The following is a 25,971-nucleotide window of genomic DNA, read 5'->3' as shown; positions in this document are numbered from 1 at the left end:
TTAAACGAGTTTTTCTGTGAAATTTGTCAGTGCAGCCGCAATTGTAACAACGCTTGTGGCATAGCGGAAAAGGGTCACTGGGAGCCTACCTCTCAGAATGAGGAAATTTTTTATCCGACCAATAGCGCGTTCCACATGCGCTCTTACTCGGGACATGCGTCGAGCTTGTTCAGCTTCTTCGGCGGACAACCGTTTTTTGTTGCGCGTGAGGGCTGGCACAGAGAGACACCTCTCCCAGCAAAATGCACCAAGAAGCCCCTCTCAGCAAGAACTTGATCTCCAGGATTAAGTTTTTCTAGTAGGCTAGAGGAAAGAATTAAGATTATATCAGATGCTCTGCCTCCCCAACATTTTGAAACGAAGCTGACTGCACCCCGCGGTGTGATTGCTATTCGAAATTTTATAGTGTTAGTTCCTTTGTAGTGAGAGTAGGTTTGTGATCTTGCTGTGTAAGACAATGGCCTTTCTATTCAACACTCGGAACAGTCAATGATGCAACTGCAATTGGGGAAGGTCCGATACACTACACTAGGCAGGTGACAGCTGTTTTCTGGTCTGGATGGCCAAATAATGAATCGTTTGAGTTATCTTTTTGCATGACTTTCCCTACTACAGTTTCAGAGTCCAAATCTATATGCTAAATCTGCGTTCAAAAGCGCGAGCCTTAGCTTCATAAGCACGACAAGCACAACATCAGCAAGCGATAACGCTTCAGGCACATAAATATTGGCAGGCTGCACCAACTGCATCACAAACTGAAACAGCTGCAAGCTGTTCAGACCGGTGTAGAACTTAGCAGACCTGTTGTCCAGTTCTGCTGCTGTACATCTGCCACTTCCCTTGTGTTGTGCCTTCTTGAGAATTTCGACATCCCTTTTCAGTTTTTCATTCTGTTTGCGAGATGCCTGCAGTTGTTCTTGCAAGTTCTTGAACTCTTTCTCTGTGAATGCAAGAGACACAAGCCACACATCTTAGGGGAGTAACAAAATAAGTGCCGCATTAAATAAAAATAAATGTTGTACAATTCTTACTTTACACACAATAATACTGAAGTGGCACGTGCTAATGCTTTTGTTCACAAGACCATAAAATAACCTTTAAAGAACTGCGGTGCCATTCACGAGGATAAATATGAGTACTATTCTTTGCTTTTCGGGGTAGACCCTGGACACGTAATTCCTATAGAACAAACCCGAAAGGGGCTGAAAATTTGTTCATCAGATGTGAACATTGCTCCTTAAAGAGCGTTTTTGCAGCCAGTTGCAACTAAACTATTTACTGCAGTATGCATGACGTTAGTTGCAAAGTAACAGCATGAAAAATCTTATCTCACAGACAAAGAAGACTGCAAGATTTTCCCCTTCTCTCCACTTACATGGTGTGCCACATATGGTGGCTGTTATTTGTGTATTTTAGACGTTTCTCTTGCTGTTCCACTCTGAGGGCATCAAAGGAAACAGTGGTACAGTTGCATGCGCTTCTACCCCCAACGATCCTTTCTGTATGATACTGGGAATGTGTGTAACAACTTAAGCATTGCACGGGCTCCGGCCGGCCCGAAAGCCCGGGCCCAGCCTGGCCCGCGGGCTGGGCTGGCCCTGCACATTGCTGATTTGACGGGGCCGGGTCGGGCTCGGGCTTGAAGCTACAGGCCTGGGCCGGGTATGGGCCTGAAGTGGCGGGCCCAGGCCGGGCTGGGGCTAACTGTGTACGGCCACTTCCGTTCAGAAATGAAGAAATCGCGGCGATAAAATCATTGAAGTGGTTTATGAATAAACTAATAATAGTGCATTTCTTAAAGCCGAATGACAGAAAGCTCAGTTGTAGACAGTTTAATCAGCTGCACTCAGTGGTTTTTTCAAGTAAAATTGGGTGCGCAAGCCTCTCGGCATTCAACAACACAAGCGAAAAAGTTAAAAAGAGAATGCGCGAAACCCTGCAGTGTGTTCTACTATCATAAATAAAAAGACTAGCGCAAATAACACAGACATAGGAGAAGACAGGACGAGCGCTAAACATCAACTGAGGATTTACTTGCAATAAAGGGAACACAAAAGCACTTGGTGGCACATGCGCACTCTAGTCAAAACCAACGATCAAAAACTAATCAAAAGGGGGCAAACGGTTCCTTAGGTACACTTTTTCTTTTTCTGAAAGGGTGATTGAAGGCGCACTGACACACTTATCGCCTTCCCTGCTAATGTGATATGTTTCACATATCGCGCCCTAACCATGTGCCTCCCCTACCAAGCACACACGTGGCATCAAACGTTGGCACGCACCCGCAACGCTTACAATGATTGGCCAAATGGCCGTCCCCCGCCAATGAATCCACCAACGAACAGTGCTCTCGTAATCGATCATTAAGGCAGCGACCAGACTGCCTCACGTAACATCTACCGCAGGAGAGAGAGGTATGCTGTAAACGACGCCGACAATGCACGATACAAACTTGCGCTCGAGTTTTTTGGTGCAAATCGGCTTCCTGTCCTCATTAACGGCTATGCACATGCGCACCAGCTTTTCGGGGGAGTTGAACAAAACGTCCACAACGCACTTCTCTCCAACCTTTTTCAGCCGGTGCGATAACTGATATACGCAAGGAATGGCTGCACGCCTCAGCGTTTTGAGTGTTTTGTCTCATGCAATCACAGGGCGACCACCTGCCCTGACTTCTTTCAGGAGGCATTCCGCCACAACCGTCACTGTATCCTCAGGAAAACCGGCCTTCTGCAACCGGTGCACTTGCATCTGTAAACTGCCCTCAATTCTATGCTCACATGACCTTTCATGAGCACCACGCAGGTAACTTTTTGCAATGCCCCGTTTAACCAATTTGGAATGTGCAAAATTATACGCCAAAATTTTCTTTTTTGTGCGTGGCTGGTATGAATAGCAGATGTGCTCCGTGCCAAAGTACAAACATAGTTCAAGGAACTGGAGACACCCATTGATAGCAATTTCATGTTTGAACCTAAGTTTGTCTGAACATCCACTGAAAATATCTAAAACTCGTTTTACAATTTGTGGCTTTTCGCACTCATTACCAATGTTCACAAACACAATAAAATCATCAACATACCTAAAACACCTGACATCTTTTTCTTTTTCCAAGAACGCTGCGACACGCTTGTCAAATTGACCTAAAAATATTTCACTGAGTATGGGAGCTATGCACGAGCCTATACAAACACCATCCTTCTGTACGAACAACTTATCGTTAAAACAAATGTAAGTGGATGAAAGGTAATATTTAACTAAGGTTACAAAGTCATTTACTGAAACGCCGCTACTATTTTGAAATTTGCCAGCATCCCCACCTTCAATCCGCTCTTTTACTGCGTCTAACAGCTTTGCTTGAGAAATAGAAAATAGCTCCTCAACATCAACTGAGAAAGCAAAGTTAGCTCCTAAGGCACCATCCTGCCTCTTCAAACACTCGATCACATCCTTCGAATTGCTCACGTGAAACGGGTCCTCCACATCTCGTTGGCTTAAATGCCTTTGTAAATATTCCGATAACAGGCCTTGCCAAGCTTCTTTTTCTGATACGATAGCTCTGAGAGGCATGCCTTCTTTGTGGGTTTTTGCCAAAAAGAAAGTGTTCAGCCCCAGCAAACACGCTGATTTTACCGACTTATGTAGTCCTGTCAATTGATCTGTTCGCACAGTTTCAATGCCTCTGCTTTTACTTTTTTGCCAGAGAGCTTCAGGGGAATAAAATTCTTGTCAATAGCCTGCTTAGCCTTTTCATTTATTTATTTATTTAGCAAATACTGCCGGCCAGTGTCAGAGGCCTTAGGCAGGAGTGGGGTACAAACATCCTGGTAAAAACAAGATGAGCATTACAGCAGAAGCAGGAAACAATCAGAATCAAAACCAGAGCATGCAACACAAAACCAAGTGCAGAGGCAGAGAGTTGACAAACGATGTCTAAGTTGACAACGAACAAAGGCAGTCAACTTGGCCCAAAATGGGGAAACATAAGAGCCCTATGCTTCATGAAGAGCTTGTAAAAATAGATTTACGGATTCGCAATTGACATTGTCTGCGGTTAAACCATTCCATTTAGTGATGGTATGGGTAAAGAAGGAGTATTTAAAAACATTTGTTTTACACGAAAACGTGGCGACTCTTTTAGTATGGTAGGAGCGTGTAGAGCGACGAGATGTGTGCTCAACTAAAATTCCTTCCTCTATTTTTATTTTACTGAAATAAAATAAGTAGAACAACTTTAATTTTTCGCGATGACGACACAAGGCCAGTTCTTCAACACCTGCGGTTTTCAGTAGGGCTGTTGGAGAAACTGTCCAACTGTAACAATTTAATATAAACCTGCCTGCTTTGCGTTGGACATTTTCTAATTTAAGTTTGTTAGTTTCGATCCAAGGGTCCCACACTGCTGCAGCATATTCCAATATTGGCCTAACAAGTGTTTTATAAGCTAAAAGCTTTATTTCTTGTGTGGATTGTGCCAGCGTTCTTCTCAGGTAGTGTAGTTGTCTTAAAGCTTCTTTTTTCTATATACGATATGTGCTCGTTTCATCAAAGATCAGAGGTTATGTGGATTCCTAACTACTTAAAAGTGCTTGTAACTAAAAGGGGTTCATTGGCTATGCGGTATGTAAAACTTAAATGATTCTTTTTACGTCTCACAGTCATTGCTACAGTCTTCTTGGAATTTAGAGTCATTTGCCACGTGGAGCACCATTTTTCTATTGCAGATAAAGAATCGTTTAAGAGGAGTTGGTCGTCAGGACTACTAATTTCTTGATAAATTATGCAATCATCTGCGAATAGTCGCATTTTAACATGCATGTTTTGAACTATGTCAGTAATAAATACTAAAAAGAAAAGGGGCCCAAAGACTGAGCCCTGCGGAATACCGGATTCTACTGGAACAGCATCAGAAAAATAGGCTTCAAGCCATGAGAGAAGACAATCGTGTTTGAGTATAGGTTTTAACTTCTGCAATAATTTCTGAGGAGACACACGGTCAAACGCCTTCTAAAAATCAAGAAAAACAATATCAACTTGATTATGCCTATCTAGTGCTGCCGCTAAATCGTGAACTGTTGCAATAAGCTGTGTTATTGTGGAGAGACCGCGGCGGAACCCGAGCTGATTATTATGAAGAACGTGGTTCTCCTCGAGAAAGTTAGTCAAGTGCTTGCTGATGATATGTTCAAGAAGTTTTACTGAAGTGCACAAGAGGGAAATCGGCCGGAAGGAAGAAGGTGCTGATTTGTTTTGTTCTTTAGGAATCGGAGTGACTTTTGCAAGTTTCCAATGACACGGCAATTCAGAGCGTTCTAGTGATTTTCTAAACATTAAAGTTACGTATTTGGCGCACCATTCCGCGTATTGTACTGGAAAGGTGTTGGGTATTTCGTCAATCCCTGTTTTTACGTCTAATTTAAGCAAGAGCAAGTTTCTCTGTTATACAAATGTCACTGATTGGAGACAAATCGTCAAAAGAAGAACATTGTGGGATGCAGCTGTCATCGTGCGTAAATACGGAGCAGAAGTACTGGTTCAGCGCCTGTGCTCTTTCTAACTTATCGTCCATATTTGCAGTATCTGCAGAAAGACCAACAATCGATTTCTTGCGTGGCGCAAGATATCGTCAAAACTTGCTTGGAGAAGAAACAAGGAAGTTTTTCAAACGAACAGTGTAGAAATGGTGTTTAGCCTTACTGATAGCGTTCCGCAACGACAGGCGTAGCACGGAAATCTTATCGGCAGTTCGCGAAGAAGGACGTTTTGAGTGTTGCTGTCTCGCTTTCTTTATTTTACGTCGACGACGCGCGATATCTTTTGTCATCCATGGATTGCTACTGCGAAAAATTTTCCGTTTTCTTGGTACAAACTCACGTATACATTAGTGAACTAAGTTTTTGAAGAAACGCCACATGTGCTCAACTGAGGTGCTCTGTAGTCCGTACAAGCGGGAAAAAGAAGAGAATGAGCTGTCTAGTAGATCTAGGATATCGACATCGCTTGCACGTGATAATATCGGGATAATTACTTCTCTCTGCAGAAGCTTTGATGTAGGGTGTAGTTCCAAAGTTAGATATAGCATTTTGTAGTCTGATATCCCCTCAAAGACAGTCACACGAGGCGTTCGGCGTAGCAGGTTGCCAGAAACAAGAAAAAGATCCAGAATTGACTGTGAGTCATCTTGTACACGGGTAGGCTCGGCGACTAGCTGAGTCAACTTATGAAAAAAAAACTACGCCAAGAAACAGTTGGGCGGCACCAGTAAGAGCCACTGGAGTATCAGGCAACCAATTTATTGATTGAAATTTGAAATCACCTGTCAACAACAAATTGGCTGAGCGGATTTCGTTCCGGCATAAGAAATCATTAAGCTTTTCTGGGAATATGTTATTAGAATTCGGGGGGCGGTAGAATCCCGCAATAATTAAATGAAATTTCTCAAGGAATACTTTGAGTATAACACTTGCTATCCCGTCAATGTTTGGCAGCCTTGACACCCGCAGTGACTCTTTGTACATAATGACGACGCCACCACCGCGGCCATTTCTGTCTCTCCGGAAAATATTATAACCACATGGTGTTATTTCACAGTCGCCAATATCGGGGAGTAGCCACGTTTCCGTCACGACCACAATGTGGGGATTATGCACAAGGACCATGCTCTCTAAATCAGTTACTTTATTCAGTATGCTTTGGGCATTGACGTTGATACAACGGAAGGTCTTTTTAGAGCAGTCATCTATTCATTGTGACCTTTTTGGACTGCGGCGTTCTTCAGTTACAGGAACCCTTTTCTTCAGAGTACTGTCCCACTGAAAGACGACATCATTTATTTTAACCTTATCATATATAAGTTTTACTTTCATGCCTTCTTTAATTTCCTGAGCTGTACTATCCCAAAGGTGATTTCGAATAGTTCTTGTAGCAGTGGAGAAGTTTCAGATACAGAGATGCTCTCTTCTCTGAATTTGTGGCAATTCTTAAATATGCTCACTTTTTCGCGGTGATCAAATAATTTGGATTGTGAAAAGCGAGCTATAATCCGGCGACTGTAACACGGGATCATTCGTTGGGGTTTCGTTCCGTGTTGGAAAGGATCTTTCATTCGTGTTGTTTCATATTCGACCTGCTCAGGTTCGCTCTTGCGCAGAGCGTCGGTAAGAGCGCTAGCAATTTCCAAGTAACGCGGTATGTGTTGTCGATAGTACCCATATGAAAGACCGAGAAAAGTCGTCACGCCTTTGTTTTGTTGAAATCGCGAGATGCTTTACCACCGCGGTCTCACCAATGTCATTTTCATCGACAGGGCATAGGTAGCAAAGTTCTGTGCGTCCAATTTAACATTTCGGGGTTTTACTGTCACGCCTTCTACTTAAGCTGAGGACAACCCAGAGGGCTATGGAACGGAATATGGTAGGGCTAACATTAAGAGATAGGAAGCGTGCAAAGTGGGTCAGAGAAATAACTCAAATTACTGACATTCTAGTGGCAATTAAGAAGAAGAAATGGGCATGGGCAGGGCATGTAGTGCGAAGAGAGGATAACCGATGGTCGCTTGGGGTAACAAATTGGATTCCAAGGAAAGGAAAGCGTAGCAGGGGGCGGCAGAAAGTTAGGTGGGCGGATGAGATAAAGAAGTTCGCGGGGGTCAAGTGGATGCAGCTAGCACAGAACCGGGTTAAGTGGAGAAATATGGAAGAGGCCTTCGCCCTGCAGTGGGTATAGTCAGGCTGATGATGATGATGGTGTTGATGATGATGACTGTCACGTCGGCGCTTTGTATTCTAATGAGCACCTGACTCAAGTGACATATAAGTGCTCGTCCCAGCTGTCGTAAAATATGGCTACCTCCTGCCCTAACTCTTTCTACTCCCCTTTCCTGGCTCTTCTGCTTCGGAAGCAAAAACGTATTTAAACCCCGGCCACAGGCTGCCAGTGATGACCACGTTACCCAGGCGAGGACATGTCCACTTGTTGAAACGTCTTGGTTTTCGAACCTCCCCCTCTACCCTCGTTCAGTGCTCTTTCATACTGTGTACCATCTTCTTTCTCTTGTTCTATCCTCGATCGTCTGGGTAAGGCACACAAAAGGCTTCCCGACTTTTAAACACCTTACTCATTAGGCTGGAAAAACCGAACGCCGGCGCATGCCTGAAGCCGAAACTCAGCACCGCCGCAGAACATTCCGAAAAGCTTAACGAATGTTGCGTATCCCTGGGCTCTCTCCGAAAGTGGTACCTGCCACTATCCTCGCACAATTAGATCCAAAGTAGGATGAATTTTGATGCACTGACCTACCAAATCATTTCTTTAATGATGGGAATGGGAAACATTTGATCTTTTGTAATTGCTACCAGCTTTCTGTAGAAATATTTGATTTGGTGTATTGTGATGGCATTTAACTTTATGTAGTGAATACATAGTCAAGGATCCCTTCCTGAGGCATGAAAAATATTCATTGCTGAGCTATAATCACTTTAAGCTTCCTTTATGGCCCCCATCTCCAACATATATATTTCTTACCTCGCTGTCGAAAATGGCCCCCTTGCTCAGGCGACATTTGGTAAGGCTTTGAAGGATGAAAAATTTAGCTCCATGTCATGCGTCACTAAGATTGTTTTCCCTAGTCGCTCTGAAAATAGACTTTTGAACTATTGGATCACCTCTCGAAGGCCATGCAACTGCTGTGAATCTAGATGATCCGAGTGTACAGTCATCCTCTCGATATCGTCAACTGAAAAAATTCCGAGTGGCGGTCTCCAGCTCTGATATGTCCTCTGTAATCTCTTCGAGCAAGCTCGCAGTCATATTTACGATTGCCTCACGCTCCCTGTAGGGTTTCAAAAGGTCTGCGTGATAGAATTTGCACATACCTCACTTTCTTGAAGTTCTGGCTGCATAACTTGTGGCCGATAGTCTTTACAAAATGACTACCCAGGCCTCCCAATGGATTACTATTTTCCTTCCGAAGGCCTGAGGAACATGACCTTGTCACTTGAACTTAATGACCGCTCTCTCACATTTCAGCCATAATATACTTTAGAATTGTGTCTGCTATAGACGCAATTTTTTTCTCCGCGAGATTCTTAGCGTTGTTAATCCTTTCCAACGGGGTCAGACGTATTCCACCACTGTTAAGTCTTCGCCTCGGCTTTCCCATATCTCTCTCAGCATACCATCGGCTAGCTAACAATCATGTCATAAATAATCGCGGCCGAAGCAAACCCTGTAGATTCGTGAGGCACTGTTCGAAGTGCAAAGAATTTAGCTGGAATACAGGCGCCCCAATCTTTGTTGTGTTCATAGCAAAGAGCATGAAGTACACGTTTCATAGTGGAGTGGCTCCTCTCGACACTGTTAGATTGTTGGGTTGCCCACCAAGCTATGAATGCGCTCGGTTCGGCATCGTTGAAAAAATGTGGTTTTCAATGCGCTGGTGAATACAGAACCCTCATCATTCTGCACCTCTGATGGAAACCCTGCGCGCGCGAACACTGACAGCCAAGCATCGACCACACATTCATACCGGATGACTGGAAGGTCGCGAAGGTGATTCCGTTGCATAAGTCCGGAGATAAACATTCGCCGCATAATTATCGACCAATTTCACTAACAAGTATTCCGTGTAATATCATGGAGCATGTTATTTACTCTCACCTGGCATCATTCCTTGATTCAAATGCTTTTTTTTTACTGAGTCATCATGGGTTTCGAAAGTTGTTTTCTTGTGAAACGCAGCTTTAACCTTCACTTATGATCTAAATTCATTTCATGACAGGGGTTCCGTTGTTGACTGCATATTCCTCGATGTTTCGAAGGCGTTTGACATCTCATCATCTGCTTTTTCTGAAACAAAGTAAACTTAACCTTGACTAACGTTCTTAGGTGGCTGCAGTATTTTCTTACACATCAATCACAGTTTGTCACTGCTAATAACACTTCATCCTTCCCTTCTCCAGTGGGATCTGGCGTACCCACAAGGCTCTGTGCTAGGGCCTTTGCTTTTTCTTATATATATTGTTGCGTGGTGGCAAATAACGAGCAATCACTTACCTGATAACTTATGTTCAATAATAAATTGTATCGCAGATGATTGCATTATATACTGTGAAATTAACAGTGATTCTGATGTAGCTCACCTTCAGTCCGTTATCAATCATGCGCTTGAATGGACTAACAAGTGGAACATGGAGCTAAACATTAACAAATCCAATTATATGCGTGTTTCTCGTCGTAAGACCTTATTACCCTCATACCATCTTACCAATAGTAGCCTCGAGTCTATCGCCTGTTATAAATATTGTTACGATGTACAACACGAGGTTACAAGGTCGTAGCCGCAACAGTTCGCCGTCAGGGACACACTCGCAGGACTGTCCAGAGCCTAGCTTCAGCGTCTTCGTTCTTCACCGGGTCCAGCACTTCGTCGTCGTCAGTGACTGCGTACCTTAAAAGTACCCCCCCCCCCCCCCCCCCCCCGCGGGTGAAGCACATTCCCGGTGCGTAGACTACACAGGTGAGCGCAAAATACAAGGTTTTAGACGGGCGACACGGCACGACGTCTGGATGATGGTTTGTAAGAGACTTGCGGTTGACAGGCATAATCTCGTACGTAACGTCGGTAAGTTGCCGCAAGACGCGGTAAGGGCCTACGTAGCGGGGCAGAGGTTTCTCGCACATGTCTACACGTCGGGATGGGAGCCAGAGGAGTACGAGGGAGCCAGCAGACTAGTAGGCGTCACGGTGCTGCCGATCGTAACGGTGCTTTTCAAAACGCTGATACGCATCAAGCCGGTCTCTAGCAATATGACGGGCGGCATCAGCGCGGGTGATGGAATCAGAAACGTAACTGCAGGATGAATCGTCAAGAGGCAGTAAGGTGTCGAATTGAATTAGAGGGTCGCGGCCGAAGAGTAGATAAAAGAAAGAGTATCCGGCGACATCATGCCGTGAAGAGTTATAGGCGAATGTTATGAAGGGCCTCTCAAGTCGCGCTTCTTCATTTCGGCCAGGGCATGTGTAGCGCTGGAAATACCAGGGCGTTAGCGTACATGGACGGCAGTATCCATGGAATACGATTACTTTGGAGGTGTCTTCATCGTCAACATCTAGAAAGTGTTGACTATACAATGCCCACTGCCTGCAGCTAAACTCCCCAACACTTTGGTTGAGTGAGAGCAGAGCTACGTAGACGAAGCATTTGTAACTTACTCTCTCCACCACGCAGTTCAGTTGGCCGGCCTCCATGGTGTTTATACTTCGTCTTACAAGATATTTGTAGCTCTGGGAAAGGCAGAGGAGCACTTGCAATTGTGCTCAAAATATTCTCTCGCCGCTGTGCACTATAATAGAGAAATGTCCTCCTACTGTCACCACCGCCGATTTTGGGGTGAGGCGCGTAGGAGCACAATTGCCTATTGTAGTGTGCGTGATCTTGATTGCCCAGGGTACCTCTGCCTTTCGCAGTGCTGCAAACATCTTCTGAGACGAAGTATACTTTTGAATGCAGTTTCGGTTCCGCGGCAATAGAAATGCGCATTTTACAGCTTACTTTTGGGAATCTATCTTTTTTCCTTTTTTTTCTTTTTTTACTAGGGCTCGCGCAGACTTCTAATTAGTCGTTACTGACGGGGAGCTAAAATAAAGAAGCAATAAGAATGAATTCAAAGTGGCTCTGAAGCGGGATCTTCGATTTACGGCGGACATCGGTTAAAAATTGGAGCGTAGGTAGCATAGACCGACACATCCAGCTCCCATCCAGACGCCCAAGCAAGGAGACGTACCAGGTGTCGAAGCAACCCCTTTGCTCTAAATCTAAAGTGATCGCAGCGTACGTGCGATGAAGTATCAGGAAGGTTTTGATCGTGATCCCATGGCATGACGAAGCCACCAGCACAAGACACTTCACATAAGCGTATGGCATCATCTCGTCTATTACGCGCCTGCCTCTCCAGATTCATTCCAACCGCTCCCAACACTGCACTGCGCTTTTTTATTATGCGTCTTACAATCCCGAAGTTAAAAAATAAAACATTCCTGTCCCACCCTTGCGTTCTCATACTATGATTGCACTGACATCCTCCAGAATACGTTATTAAAGAGGGTGGTTGCTTCTGCTGCTTTCGCATTTCCCGAATTGACCGGAGGTAAGGTGGTCGCCACAGGTGGCCTATATCGTCTCTTTCCACAAGTAAACAGTTCTGTTTGTCCTTCCTAATCGCAAACCGATAGCCTGCTTTGAAAACCATTGGTTCTTCAATCTCACTTTGATCTTCATTGCGATAGAAAAAGGTACGGTTTCGGAAGTACACGGTGGGAAGCGAATAGTAGATGCCACCTTCTTTCAGAGTGGTGGGTGTCTGGAAGACTGTCCACAGGAAGACGGGAACCCGAAAAACCCGGGAAAGGAAAACCGTTCACGTTCACGTTCTGAAGCTGTAATAATTGCAGTCATGATAGAAACGTGGTCACAATAGGAAGCTTTATTATTTCCGTTTGTTTTAAGGCGCAGCCGATAATGTTAGCCTGGGAAATAATTCAGCTATGTTGGAAGATAAGGCGTTACGGCCCCGTAGCTTTCTCCGCGCGGCCAAGAAAAGCCGTACCATACGGCTCCTTTCACGCTTGAGCTATATTGGGACTGGGACGGCCAATTCGCAAAACAAAATAAAAAAGAAAAACGGCGTAGAATTTTGCGCAGATGCTTCAGCGTCGGTACCTTTCTGCGTCGGAGAGTGGCCGGCGTAGCGCAAACTCCGATCGCAGCGTTATCTCTGTGTTTAGGCGTATAAAAGCGGCTCAAAGCAGAGCTTGAGACACTGTAGCCTAAGCACTGAGACGCGGTACAAATTTTCACCTACGGTGCGTCGGTGAAATGGCGGGCTCTACGTCACTGAGAGCCGCGAACGGTCTTTAAAAAAAAAAATGTCATTCCGGGATAGTACGAGTTGCAACTGCTCATGCGTTGCGGCAAGGATCGCGGATGTTCGCGCCGATAATTTTTTTTTTTTTTCAGTGCGTGCCGAGTTTTGCTACGGTGGCCTGGACATAAAATTAAGATTCACCTTTGTGTAGAAGCAAAAAAAAAAAAAAATTACGAAGCTGCAGCCATCTGGGACAAACTAATGTGTACACGTGCCTGATGCCTGCTACAGCCTAGCGCGAAATAATCAGCTGCATTTTTTGATTTACTGTGGGTACGCTGCATCGACAGGTCAATTACTTCAAAATAATAATTGTTGTTTTTTTTTTTCATTCACCCTGCCTTTGCTTTGGAAGCTCTTGTAATACATGCTCACGGTGGCACGACTCGATTGAATGGAAAATTCTGCGCAAACACACCATTACGTCGTGTCAGCACCGCTCTCTTGTAGGCATATCGTTTCCTCAGCCGAGGAGAAATTCAGCGTCGCTGTTAACCGTGAACAAAAAATCTTGATAGAAAATTCAGGAGCTGCTTTGAAATGTTCTGATTGACACTAAATTTCTCAACGAAGATCCGTAACTAAAGCAAGGTAATTGATTGGAAATCGAAACGGAGTCAACTTCCAGAGGGGGTCGAAGTCAAACCCTGCACTTCCTTGTTGCGAGACACATGCATGATCATAGGCAGCGAAGGCTCGCTGGCTTAAGTCGTATAAAGGTAAACGTGCTCAAATCGCGATGCGACCGGGGTCCGACAACGCAATCGCATTCTTATCCTAATTGGCGATGCTTAAATAAGCGCCCCAATGTTTAAAGCATACCCCACGGACTTAGGCGTAACGATGGACTAGATCGCGTTGATGATACGTTTCATAGCGTATAAAATCGGAAATGGATGAAACGCGTTAAAGCGAACGCTTACGACCGTCGTAAGTAGAGCTTAATCGCCTAGGTAAAAGGACAAAATATTTAGAGATGTGACTCTAAACAAGCACCGCTTAAAGGGCATTGAATGCATGAAGCATGCGCTCGGAGCGGTTAAGATCGATGGATCGGCTCCCTTCCACGCGGCCGGATGTTCAACTCGAAAGGTGACGGCGCGGCTGGAGCGGAGGCGGCGGTGGTGGCTGCGTGCACGGCTAGATCCTTTGTCGGTAAAACCCCTGTGGGTAAAACGCGGCTCTGTAAGACAACACATCGGTTATTCGCCGCGCGCCAGACAATCACTTCTACGCGACTGCCGGTCGGTGCCCTGGTTCTCACTGCTTGCATCAAAGCCGGAGGCTGATGATGAACACGTATGGCGTGATCGGCTCAGCGAAGGTTGCGTGAGGGAGCTGCATGGTTGTGCGGTGAAAATGCCGACTCGACGTCCGGTCGAAGAAATCCACTCGTGTTGTGTTGCAAACCAAGGTAGTGTTTGTCCGGACTCGCGTTTTCACGGTCGAGACCTGGGACTGTGTATGCGATGCGCCCAGCCGGCGCCAATTCTGAAGCGGTCCGTTCCTGCAAGAAGCCAGAGCACTGCACGGGCTCGGGCTTACCCAAACGTCCGGGCCAGGTCGGGTAAAGCAAAACTAAGGGGGGCCTGGGCCGGGCTCGGGTCTTTGTGTCTACGGGCCTGGGCCGGGCTTGGGCCCGTAATTAAGAAGTGGCAGCTGAGGGGACGGTGCCAATTTTGAACAATTTCCAGACTGTGATCTTCGTTAGGTACAGTAATGCTACGTTAATTGTTGGGATTGGAAAAGCGTTATAAGCAAAAAAAAAAAAAAAAAAAGACTAGAAATTAGGGGTGTGCGAATATTCGAAATTTTCGAATATCGAATCGAATATGATAATATTCGATTCGTTAAACGAATCAAATAGTGGAAATTGAAAATTATTCGAAACTGTTCGAATATATTCGCAAATTTTCGAATAATTTTCGAATACTTTTCGAATAACTGGCACGAACTAACGTCTCGGTTACTTCCGACCATTCTCGCGAAGGCAGCGTCAGCTCCGAGCAGGCATAGCTTGCTGTCGCAATAAACCTACGCGAGAAGCAGAGATCACCGTTTTAGGGAGCCTACATGCTACATGAATGGCCGCGACACGGTCCATTCGCATGGAAACATTCGTAAAGATTGGACATATCACGAATCGCGGACGCAACTTCTCGTAGTCGTGTCATAGTTCACACGTCTCTAATCTGCCGAGAAGTAACGCTACATATTTATTCCCTGAAAATGTCATTCACTTTCATCATCAATAGTTGAGGTTAAGTTTATTATGCGAGTGGCGCATGACATGAGAGTTGCATGAATGTTGTCAGCTCATGCTCAAAAGCTCAAATAAAAACTGCAGACTAATCTAGACATGTATGCATTTTCTGTGTGATTTCCCCGCAGTGTTAGAGCCTTAATCTAGTCAAGCATTTTTAAAATTTTTGATGACTAGTTTGAGAAAGTCTTGTCTTAGTTCATGTGATGTTGTTTGACTGATGCCATGTTGACAGTACTCAATTTCTAGTTGTGCATTCTAGTAGTGCCAGGCTGTACTTCTAGCCAAATTGCATCTAGTAATTTTATTAACTCCTACCAACTCCACTTGACTTTACTGAGTGCTATTTTCTTTTGCTTACGGCTCTGTGCAATCATTTTGCTTTTAAATATTTAGACTTTACTCGCCTGTAGTCAAGGTTGATGCAGCTGTACATTGTTGTGAACTATATATCAAACAGCATTCTGAATAAAATTGAATTTGAGACACTTTTTAATGTTTTGTAATCAACGTACAAATGATATGAACATAACTTGCAGAGTATTCGATTCGTATTCGATTCGCTGCTTTCCCTATTCGATTCGTATTCGATTGGCTTTTTAGCTACATTATTTGTATTCGATTCGATAGCAAGAGTGCACTATTCGTATTCGATTCGGTTTGGAAAAAGTACTATTCGCACACCCCTACTAGAAAGCACACATCTTATATACTCTAGCCTTTTCCATACTTTTATTGCTGCTTCTAGGAAACGTTTTAGCTTCTGAAGCAGGGAGTGTGTAATAGAAACTACCATTTTGTTAAACGGCATCGTCACTCTGTGCATACGTCATATACATATGTACAGGAGTCACACAGGTCATAAGTTATTATTATTAGCTAGCCTAAATTCAGCAGCAATTGGTATCCTGTTCTTGCATTTTGTCAAGTTTTGAGTTATTACGCATCGCACTTCCATTTTTCACGCAATGTACCTTTCTTCAAGTTGCTTTCATTCCGTCTTCATGACTTTCACACTATTTTCTCAATAGTCACAATATACTTTATGGGAAGACGAGGCTCCGATCGTAAGCGGGGCACTCACGCATCCTGCTTTTCCAGGTCCCGCTACTGTGTAGCGCGTCAGCCTGGCTCTCGGAAGATCATCATACCAGACCCACTTTCTTCGAAGAGCATGGCTTGTGCTCAAACAAGCCATTTCACGCTCAAGCCTGGATGATCAACATCTCACGGTCAAGCCTGGATTACAACGGAAACTTTATCTGGCAACATCGGCATTCTACAACTGCACCCGCTATCAGCACTATCGGCGTGGCATACAAACGCCCGCTTTCACCGGCCTCGACTGCTGGAATGGGGCGCTCACGCATCCTGCTTTTTCAGGTTAGTTACGTGAACCATTGCACTTGTATAAAAAGCAGTAACAATTGTTTGGTAGCGGTGTCGTGCCCAGTGAAACTGTGGGGTGTGGTCAAAAATTGCTGTCGTCCGCGCATCATTGGTAGATCTGCTACTTCTTCTTTGTGGTGACATTGAAAAGAACCCTTGTCATGATGACAGTGCCCCCACATCTGCCCTTGATGCAATAAAAAGGGTAGAGTTGGGGCAAGCGGAAATATTAGGCGAATTGAGAGGCCTCAAAGAAAAACAAATAGCTACTTATAATCAAATTCAGCATCTAATGGAGAGGGTATCCGCCCTTGAAACCGCTATTGCTTCCCTCAGCGTTAGTTCAGCTGTTGCTTCTGGCAATGATGCAACGTCCGATATTTCAAAACAACTGCAGTCTATTCATTCCAGATGCGATGACGCTGAGTATAGATCTAGACGGTCAAATTTGCTTTTTTTCGGCATTTCAGATGACGCCAAGGAGGACTGGCTATCCTCAGAGCGAAAGTTAGACTTTTGCACTGAGCTCCTCAATATAACAATTACCGGATCTCAAATCGAACGCTCGCATCGTATAGGAAAGTTTTCTGCTGACAAGCATCGACCAATAATTGCTAAGATGGCTCATTTTAAGGATAAACAGACAATCTTATCTGCTGCTCACAAACTAAAAGATTCAGGCTATTCTATCAGCGAGGACATTTCGCCTGCCACACGACTCGCACGTAAAATACTAATAGAATATGCTAAGGCTTAGGATAAGAAGTTCAGGTTATCTGTGGATAAAATGCGCATGGGCGGCAAGACATACATTTACGACAAAGAAAAAGGCTCTGTCGTTCTTTACAGCTAGCTAGCAAGGAAATCAGGCCCCGCTACACGCGCGATTACTGCTTTGAGCGCTTTCACACTACATTTATCAGTAACTTATGCCAATATTCGCAGCTTGCTTCCGAAACGTAACGAATTATGCTCTTTCATTGATGACAATAATACTGATATTCTTATATTAACTGAAACCTGGCTGTACCCCGATATAGTCAACAGTGAAGTACTGCCTGGAAGAAATACTTATTCTCTTTATCGACATGACCGTTCAGAAAGAAAGGGTGGAGGTGTTTTGGTAGCCATCAAACAAACACTCAAATCGTTTGCTATTGACACATCTTCACCACTTGAAATTGTCTGGACAGCCTGTACGTTGTTCCAAACAAAGATGCTGATAGGTGCCTCTTATCGACCACCCGACTACAGTTACTGCTTTGTCGGCAATCTCCGCAACAGCATCAAAGTTGCTGTTTTGCAATATCCTTGCGAGCACATCTACCTGTTCGGTGATTTTAATTTTCCAGATATCGACTGGTCTTCTTTATCCGCCGCTAGCACTACATCCCGTGACTTCCTAAACATGACTTTGGATTTCAATCTGTCTCAAAACATAAACAGTCCCACACGTGGCTCCAATACACTGGATCTTATTTTCAGTAGCGCTCCTGACACCGTAGGCGACATTACGTATTTCGATTAATTCAGTGATCACAAACTAATGCAGTTGCCAATCCTATTCCCTCATAAGCACTCCGGTCGCGAAATCAAGATCATAAGAGACTACAATAAGGCCGACTATTCACAAATGAATGCAGAATTTGATGCATTTTATCACCACCCATTCTTACCACCATTTAATTCCAGATCAGTAGATCAAAACTGGGTACTTTTTAGAGGTACGATCTGTCAGTTGGTCAACTTTTATGTCCCATCAGTTCGAGTGAGCAACGAGAGGTCTAATCCTTAGTTTAATAAATCCCTCAGAAAATTAAGGAACAGAAAGAAACGTCTGTAAAAGAAAGCTTTGTTTACTGGTGATCAGTCCGATTGGAACAAGTATAAAGAGTGTGTGAAAACATACTGTGCTGCCATAAGCGATTCTAAAAATAAGTACTTTTGCCACGACCTTCCCGCTTTACTAAAATCAACGCCCAAGAAGTTTTGGCAGGTGATTGCACCGCAGAAAGGTCACTATCACATTTCATTACAAGACGAAACACATTTACCTGTTCCCGATGAAGACTGCCCATCAAAATTCAACGAATTCTTTTCGTCTGTCTTCACAAAGCAAGACTATTCCAGTGTACCGTTTGTTCCCGAACATGACTGGACTTTCATGGAACTGATTACTATAACTACTGAGGGGATATCACTTTTGATAGATAACCTAAACCCTTCTATCTCTTGTGGAGTCGATAACATCAACTCCAAAATACTGAAAAATACAAATCCTATATCGAGTGAAATTCTTTCACGTATCTTTCAACAATCGCTAGAGACTAGTCAATTGCCTGCAGATTAGAAAATGGCTAAAGTAATTCCTGTTTTTAAAAGCGGTGATAAAAGCTCTCCTGATAGCTACAGGCCAATCTCGCTCACATGCATATGTTGTAAATTGCTCCAGCATGTTATCTCATCTAATGTCCGTCGTCATCTTGAATTTAACCGCTTTTTCCTTCCTAACCAGCATGGCTTCAGGGAAGGTTACTCCTGCGATACACAACTACTCGAACTAACAACTGATCTGAATTACAATATGGATGATAACGAACAGACTGCCTGCATCTTCCTTGACTTTTCAAAAGCCCTTCGATCGTGTAGCCCATTGCCGCCTAATATCCAAACTCTCAGCCATTCGCCTTGATTCTCTAACCTTATCATGGATTCGAAATTTCCTTACTCTTCGTTAGCAGTTTACGTTAGTTAATGATTACTCCTCACCAACAGCTTATGTCACCTCAGGTGTTCCACAGGGCAGTGTTCTCGGACCATCGTTGTTTCTTATATATATATATGATCTACCAACCAATACTTCTTCCTGTGTGCGCTTGTTTGCTGATGACTGCATAATTTGCTGTAAAATACAATCTACCGATGATCACCTCGCTCTTCAGCAGGACGTCAATTGAGTTCACAGGTGGTGTGAAAACTGGCTAATGATGCCTAATCCCACCAAATGTAAAGTAATGACTCTCAGCCGTAAGCGAACTAACTCAAATTTCTCCTACCTCATAAATAAAGTACCCGTCACTAATATTTCGTCCTACAAGTACCTAGGTATTCAATTAACATCAAGCCTTTCCTGGTCCGAACACATTACGTCCGTCTGTGCTAAAGCATCCCGTTCACTTGGGTACCTCCGCCGAAACCTCAACAAAACACCTGCTCATGTCCGTAAACTTGCGTACATAACATATGTACGACCTCAACTGGAATTTGCATCTGCAATATGGTCACCATACCAGAATTACCTGCAGATTAAGCTGGAGTCAATACAAAACAGAGCTGCCAGGTTTATTTCAAACAATTACAGTCGCCAATCCAGTGTATCTGAAATGAAAAAAGAACATCTTCTTCCACCCTTAGTCAACCGGCGCGCAGTTGCACTTCTGTGCCTATTGCACAGGTTATGTTTACAGCGATAGGCCTTCGCCGCTTCCACTTAACACTCCACTGCGTACATCTAGGCACTTATACAACCATGTCAGTTTCTCGCGCATCTTTGGACACACAAAATCCTTCAATTCATCAGCATTACCTCGCGCCATATCACTCTGGAATGATCTCCCCGAATCAGTTGTTTCATTAACTGATCTTGTTGCATTCCGTAAACACGTGCTCGACTTGTATTGTTAGATAACCCCATCGGAATATCTGTAGCTTTGTTGTTATATACTGTATGCATTTCATGTATTTTGTTCTGTGTAAGAATGCTTTTATACCGCAATTTCTTGGATGTGTGTTATGATTTTCCATCATGTATTGCTTGTTGTTTCGCCCATAATTTTCTTATTGTAACCCCCCTTACACAATGCCCATCAGGGCCTGTAAGGCTCAATAAATAAATAGATAAATAAACTAATAAATAAATAAATAAATAAATAAATAAATAAATAAATAAATAAATAAATAAATAAATAAATAAATAAGAAATCTACGACAACCTATTTTAAAAATGCTGGAGTTTTCTTTTTTTTTTAATGTTGCCCACTGTGAGACGCCGCTACAGAATCTGATCGAAAACCCGTTTTCTTAAGCCCATGGGCCACAATGTGGGACGCCGTAAGTGACATGTTAAGCGCGCTTGCTTCTAACATTGCTCTGCTGATGAAGGGAGAACATTTATGCAGGTCTAGGGCTAGAGGGTACGCAATCACGTGACACGGGTGACACAGCCTATAGGCCATACACGCGTCTCGTGGATTTTTTTTGTTTTCCTTTAGAAATGGGCGCGCTTGCTAAGTTAAAATCTACAATGCGCAGGAATTTAGAATGAGCACTGATTCTATGCGCCCGGAATTATTTGATTTCGTTCTTTCTCTTCGAGTGGTTTGTAAGGACAGGTGGTATGCGAAAGGACGCAGGGACTCGGAATCATGAGTTATTAGTCTGTGTCTTCGCAGCGCGCTGCAGGAATCGTACCTTTGCTTTCCTCATTGTAAAGAAAACGTGTAAGTGTACTAACCGCATGCAAGGCTGCAAATATATTCAATACACACGAGCACGCATACGCACCACGCGTGCCCACACACTTGTAGTTTTGCAGTGTAAGCAAAGGGCGCGTAAACGTTGACGTTTGGATTTAAGCAAATAACTTATACAAGATGTTGCTTAGGTTATGGACAGACAATTTTCCGTCACTGTAGTTGTGTCATAAAGGCGCATCTTAAGGTGCAAAAGCGGCCGCCCTAACGCGCTGCGCAGAGAAGCAGTCATGTCTTTAGCGCTCCCTCCGCTGCCGCCGCGGAAAGTGTAGGCCATACCTCACTAAAGGAAGCAAGTGTGCAGTTCGAAACCACGCATTCTACGCAGGCCACCTTGCCTGGCACTATTCTTTTCGCACTGTTAAGGAAAAAAAAGAAAAGCAGAAAGCATGTGGCGAATAAACGGCGGGAAGGGGAGGGGGCGGGGGGGATGCGGTCTACCGCTTCCACCGCAGCAGCACGCATCGGCCGACCTTGGATATCCGTCTCGGATGGCGTTGTGGTTGTGCGGACGGAGAACGAAACCCCGACGAAGGGTGTGGCCTTCGCGGCCACAGGTGCAGGCCGATGGCGCCACGAGTCCACGACGTCGCCTCGCTGCGGCGGCATCGACGGCACCGCTTGCTGGGCACACTCGGGTTACTACTCCTTCGCCAAACAGTGGGATACACGATTTCAAAACGTCACTGAAGAGTCACTGTCTCCGTGCAAGGACATTGCATATCTGTGGACCTACCTTCCGTCGAAGGCCATTCCGACGCACAATTCTGCGATTATCCAAGTAAACATTAAAAAAAAAAAGACATGAAGTACCATCCCCAACGCTTACCTTGGCCTCGCCGACTGTTGGCTTCTTTCCTTCATTTAATATAACGAGCACCCTCATTTCCCCTATATATATATATATATATGCCGACTGTTGGCTTCTTTCCTTCTTGTATTATAACGGGCACCCTCATTTCCCCTTGATTGATCTGCTTGTAGCTTACGGGGGTCTCGGTTCTGGCAGTCTTGAAGCCATAGGTAGCGTAAGAGGGTTCTAGCACAGCTTTCGCCCTCGCTCTTGATCACGTTCTACGTGACGCTGGCGGTAACAAAGGACGTCCCACGTCCGCCGCTATGGCTGAGGGTGGCGCTGGTGAACACTCTCAAGGCTCGTATACAGACAACATAAATAGCCAAGAAAGTAGCAGGGGGGACAGCGGCCGATGTAACAGCTCAGTTGGAAGAGCACCGGACGCGTTATTCGGAGATCGTGTGTTCGGATCCCACCATCGGCACGTTGTTTTTTCTTCTACTTTGTGTCTAATTATCTTTCCACTAAAAAGATTACATTACTAATTTCTGTGATTATCCAAGTAAACATTAAAAAAAAAAGACAAAGTACCATCCCCAACGCTTTCCTTGGCATCGCCGACTGTTGGCTTCTTTCCTTCTTATATATATATATATATATATATATATATATATATATATATATATATATATATATATATATATATATATATATATATATATATATTTATATATATATATATATATATTGAAATGTGGATTTAATGGTTGGCTGTAACGTCTAGCACTGGCAGTACTTCTGGCACAGCAGGGTCGAATTACCAGCCGCAGGGCACAGCTTCAGCGCGAGTGAGATGGGCGCCGGAGACCAGCGATGGTGATGGCGATGCCGCAGCGTTTTTCTGTTCTTTGTCTTCTTTACATTTGCCCCGCGTGAAGAAGTCGCCATCCTGGCTACTCAGGGAGAAGAGACGACCAGGTGGTTGTAATATGGCTTGAGGCGGCTAACGTGGACAACCTCGCGGCCGCGACGGCGGTGGTCGGAAGAAGGGGTGACTGGCTCGATGACGTAGTTCACAGGGGATGTGCGTTCCAAGACGCGATAAGGTCCGTGGTATTTGGTGTCTAGTTTGTTGGTGGCAGGAACGCATAGCCAAACGAAGCTGTCGGCCAGGAACGTGGGAGCAGGGGTATCGGTATCATGCTGATCTTTGCGATAGCCTTGAGTGTTGGAGGTAAACGTGCGAGCAAGCTGACGGCATTCCTCGGCCTTCTGTGCAATATCTGACAAAGCACTGTACTCAGAGGCATCTGGATGGTATGGCAAAATTGTGTCCAGAGTACAAGATGGTCCACGGCCATATAAGAGAAAGAAGGGCGAAAACCCAGTTGTTGCTTGGGTGGCAGTGTTGTACGCGAACGTTACGAATGGCAGTACCTGGTCCCAGTTGGAGCTTCCCGATTCAGATGTAACATACATTGCGAGCATGTCCCCAAGCGTACGGTTGAAGCGCTCCGTGAGGCCGTTTGTTTGCGGGTGATAGGCGGTTGTAGCCCGATGTCTCGATTTGCAAGACGACAGGAGCTCTTGAACTACTTCGGAAAGAAAGACACGACCTCTGTCACTCAATAGCTCGCGAGGGGCGCCGTGTCGAAGAATGAAGTGGTGTAGAGGAAAATGGACTACCTCTCGGGCTGTCGCCGCGGAAAGTGCAGCAGTCTCGGCGTAACGGGTCAGGTGATCGACTGCGACGATGACCCATCGATTACCAGCGGCAGTGCATGGTAGCGGACCATAAAGGTCGATTCCCACGCGATGAAACGGGCGAGCTGGACAAGGTAAAGGCTGGAGAGGGCCAGCGGGGTGGCGAGGAATCTTGCGTTGTTGACAGGCGGTACAAGAGCGAATGTAGCGCCGTACGAAATTGTACATTCCCCGCCAGTAGTACCTCTGACGAATTCGATCATAGGTTTTGAGGACGCCGGCATGAGCGCTTTGAGGGTCAATGTGATGGTGGGCACAAACCTCGGAGCGGAGGTGGCGCGGAATGACAAGAAGCCACGTTCTGCCGTCTGAGTTGTAGTTCCTGCGGTAGAGAAGGCCGTCCCGAATGGCGAAATGGGAGGCCTGTCGGCGGAGTGCCCGAGGATGCGTAGCCGCGGAAGTAGTGCCAAGGATATCCAGCAGGTTAGAAACCCAAGGACCTTGTCGTTGCTCGAAAGGCATATCCTCAATGGTGAGTGCTGACAAGAATGCTTGAGGAGGGGACGATGAGTTAGGCGAGCGCACCGGTGACCGGGAAAGAGCGTCGGCGTCAGAGTGCTTGCGGCCAGAGCGGTACACTACACGGATGTCGTATTCCTGAAGCCTGAGAGCCCAGCGCCCGAGACGGCCAGACGGATCCTTGAGAGACGCGAGCCAGCAGAGAGCGTGATGATCTGTAACTACCTCGAAGGAGTGGCCGTATAAGTAAGGGCGGAACTTCGTTACAGCCCACACGATTGCTTAGCACTCCTTTTCGGTAACGGAGTAGTTGGACTCGGCTTTGGTGAGAGCACGGCTTGCGTAGGCGACAACGTATTCGGAGAAGCCAGGCTTGCGCTGGGCGAGGACGGCGCCGAGGCCGACACCACTGGCATCGGTGTGAAGTTCTGTAGGTGCAGTAGGGTCGTAATGGCGAAGGATTGGTGGTGACGTCAGAACATTGCGCAGTGTCGCGAATGCATCATCGCAGGCTGGCGACCAAGAGGAGAGGTTAGGGGTGCCTTTCAAGAGCTGTGTAAGGGGGGCTATGATGGTTGCGAAATTCCGAACAAAACGACGAAAGTACGAGCAGAGGCCCACGAAGCTTCGCAGTTGTTTCAAAGTGGTCGGTTTCGGAAAGTCAGCGACGGCGCGCAGCTTCTCAGGATCAGGCAGAACGCCATCTTTACACACAACATGTCCGAGTATTGTGAGCTGGCGGGCACCAAAGCGGCACTTTTTGAGGTTCAGTTGAAGACCGGCGCGGGTTAGGCAGGTGAAGACCTGGCGAAGTCGAGTCAGGTGGGTCGGGAAGTCGGTTGAAAAGACGACGATATCATCGAGGTAGCATAAACAGATGTTCCATTTCAGGCCGCGCAGTACAGTGTCCATCATTCTTTCAAATGTGGCTGGGGCGTTACAGAGTCCGAATGGCATAACATTAAATTCGTATAGTCCGTCTGGAGTAATAAAGGCGGTCTTAGGACGATCCGCCTCTGCCATGGGCACCTGCCAATACCCGGAGCGTAAATCGAGTGAGGAAAAGAATTCTGCGCCTTGCAAACAGTCTAGGGCATCGTCGATTCGTGGGAGGGGGTACACATCACGACGAGTGATTTTGTTGAGGCGGCGATAATCAACACAAAATCGTATGGAGCCATCCTTCTTTTTAACTAGGACCACAGGAGACGACCGTGGGCTACAGGATTCTCTAATTACTCCGCGTTGCAGCATGTCATCGACTTGTTGGGCAATAACACGGCGCTCAGTCGGGGACACCCGATACGGCCGCTGATGGAGAGGTGGGTGAACGCCAGTGTCAATGAGGTGGGAAACGGTCGTCGTGCGGCCCAAGGAAGATTGCGGAATGTCGAAGGAGGCGCGGAATCGGTGTAGAAGGTCAAGAAGTTGCTCGTGGTGGCGCGGTTCTAGAGCGCTGTCCACGGAATGGTCAAAAAGGTCCCGCTGTAGCGGATCTGAAGCCACACGAGTTGGAGTCAGGGCGTCAACTTGGCAAACAGGGAATGACACATCATCAAAGGTGAACAGAAGGTCCACGGGCTCGATGCGGCCGAGGCACTCCCCTTCGATCAACATAGCGGGAGACGGAAGAGGATTGGCTACCAGAAGTGTGCTAGCGCCGTTTTTAATGTCAAGGACGGCAAACGGCAGCGGTACGTGGCGGCGGCGGCAGACAACGTTAGAGGGCACAAAGAGGACTGTCGCGGCGGTGGTAAAAGAGGCAGTGAGGGGAACCAGTACAGCGCTAACGGGTGGGATGGTTGCGTCATGTGCTACGAGGAGTTTGGTCGCAAAACAAGGACA

At 45.6% G+C, this 25,971-nt stretch overlaps 1 pseudogene; it reads right to left on the bottom strand.

Moving 5' to 3' along the window:
* Positions 1-21,716, bottom strand: LOC146200812 (uncharacterized; annotated as a pseudogene).
* Between the last annotated feature and the right edge of the window lie 4,255 nt (positions 21,717-25,971).

This window comes from Amblyomma maculatum, chromosome 2 (assembly GCF_055883805.1).
Source record: "Amblyomma maculatum isolate TAMU_Amacu chromosome 2, ASM5588380v1, whole genome shotgun sequence".
NCBI classification, from domain to species: domain Eukaryota; kingdom Metazoa; phylum Arthropoda; class Arachnida; order Ixodida; family Ixodidae; genus Amblyomma; species Amblyomma maculatum.
Note: the sequence above shows the minus strand (reverse complement) of the source record. Positions and strands in the feature narration are given on the sequence as shown.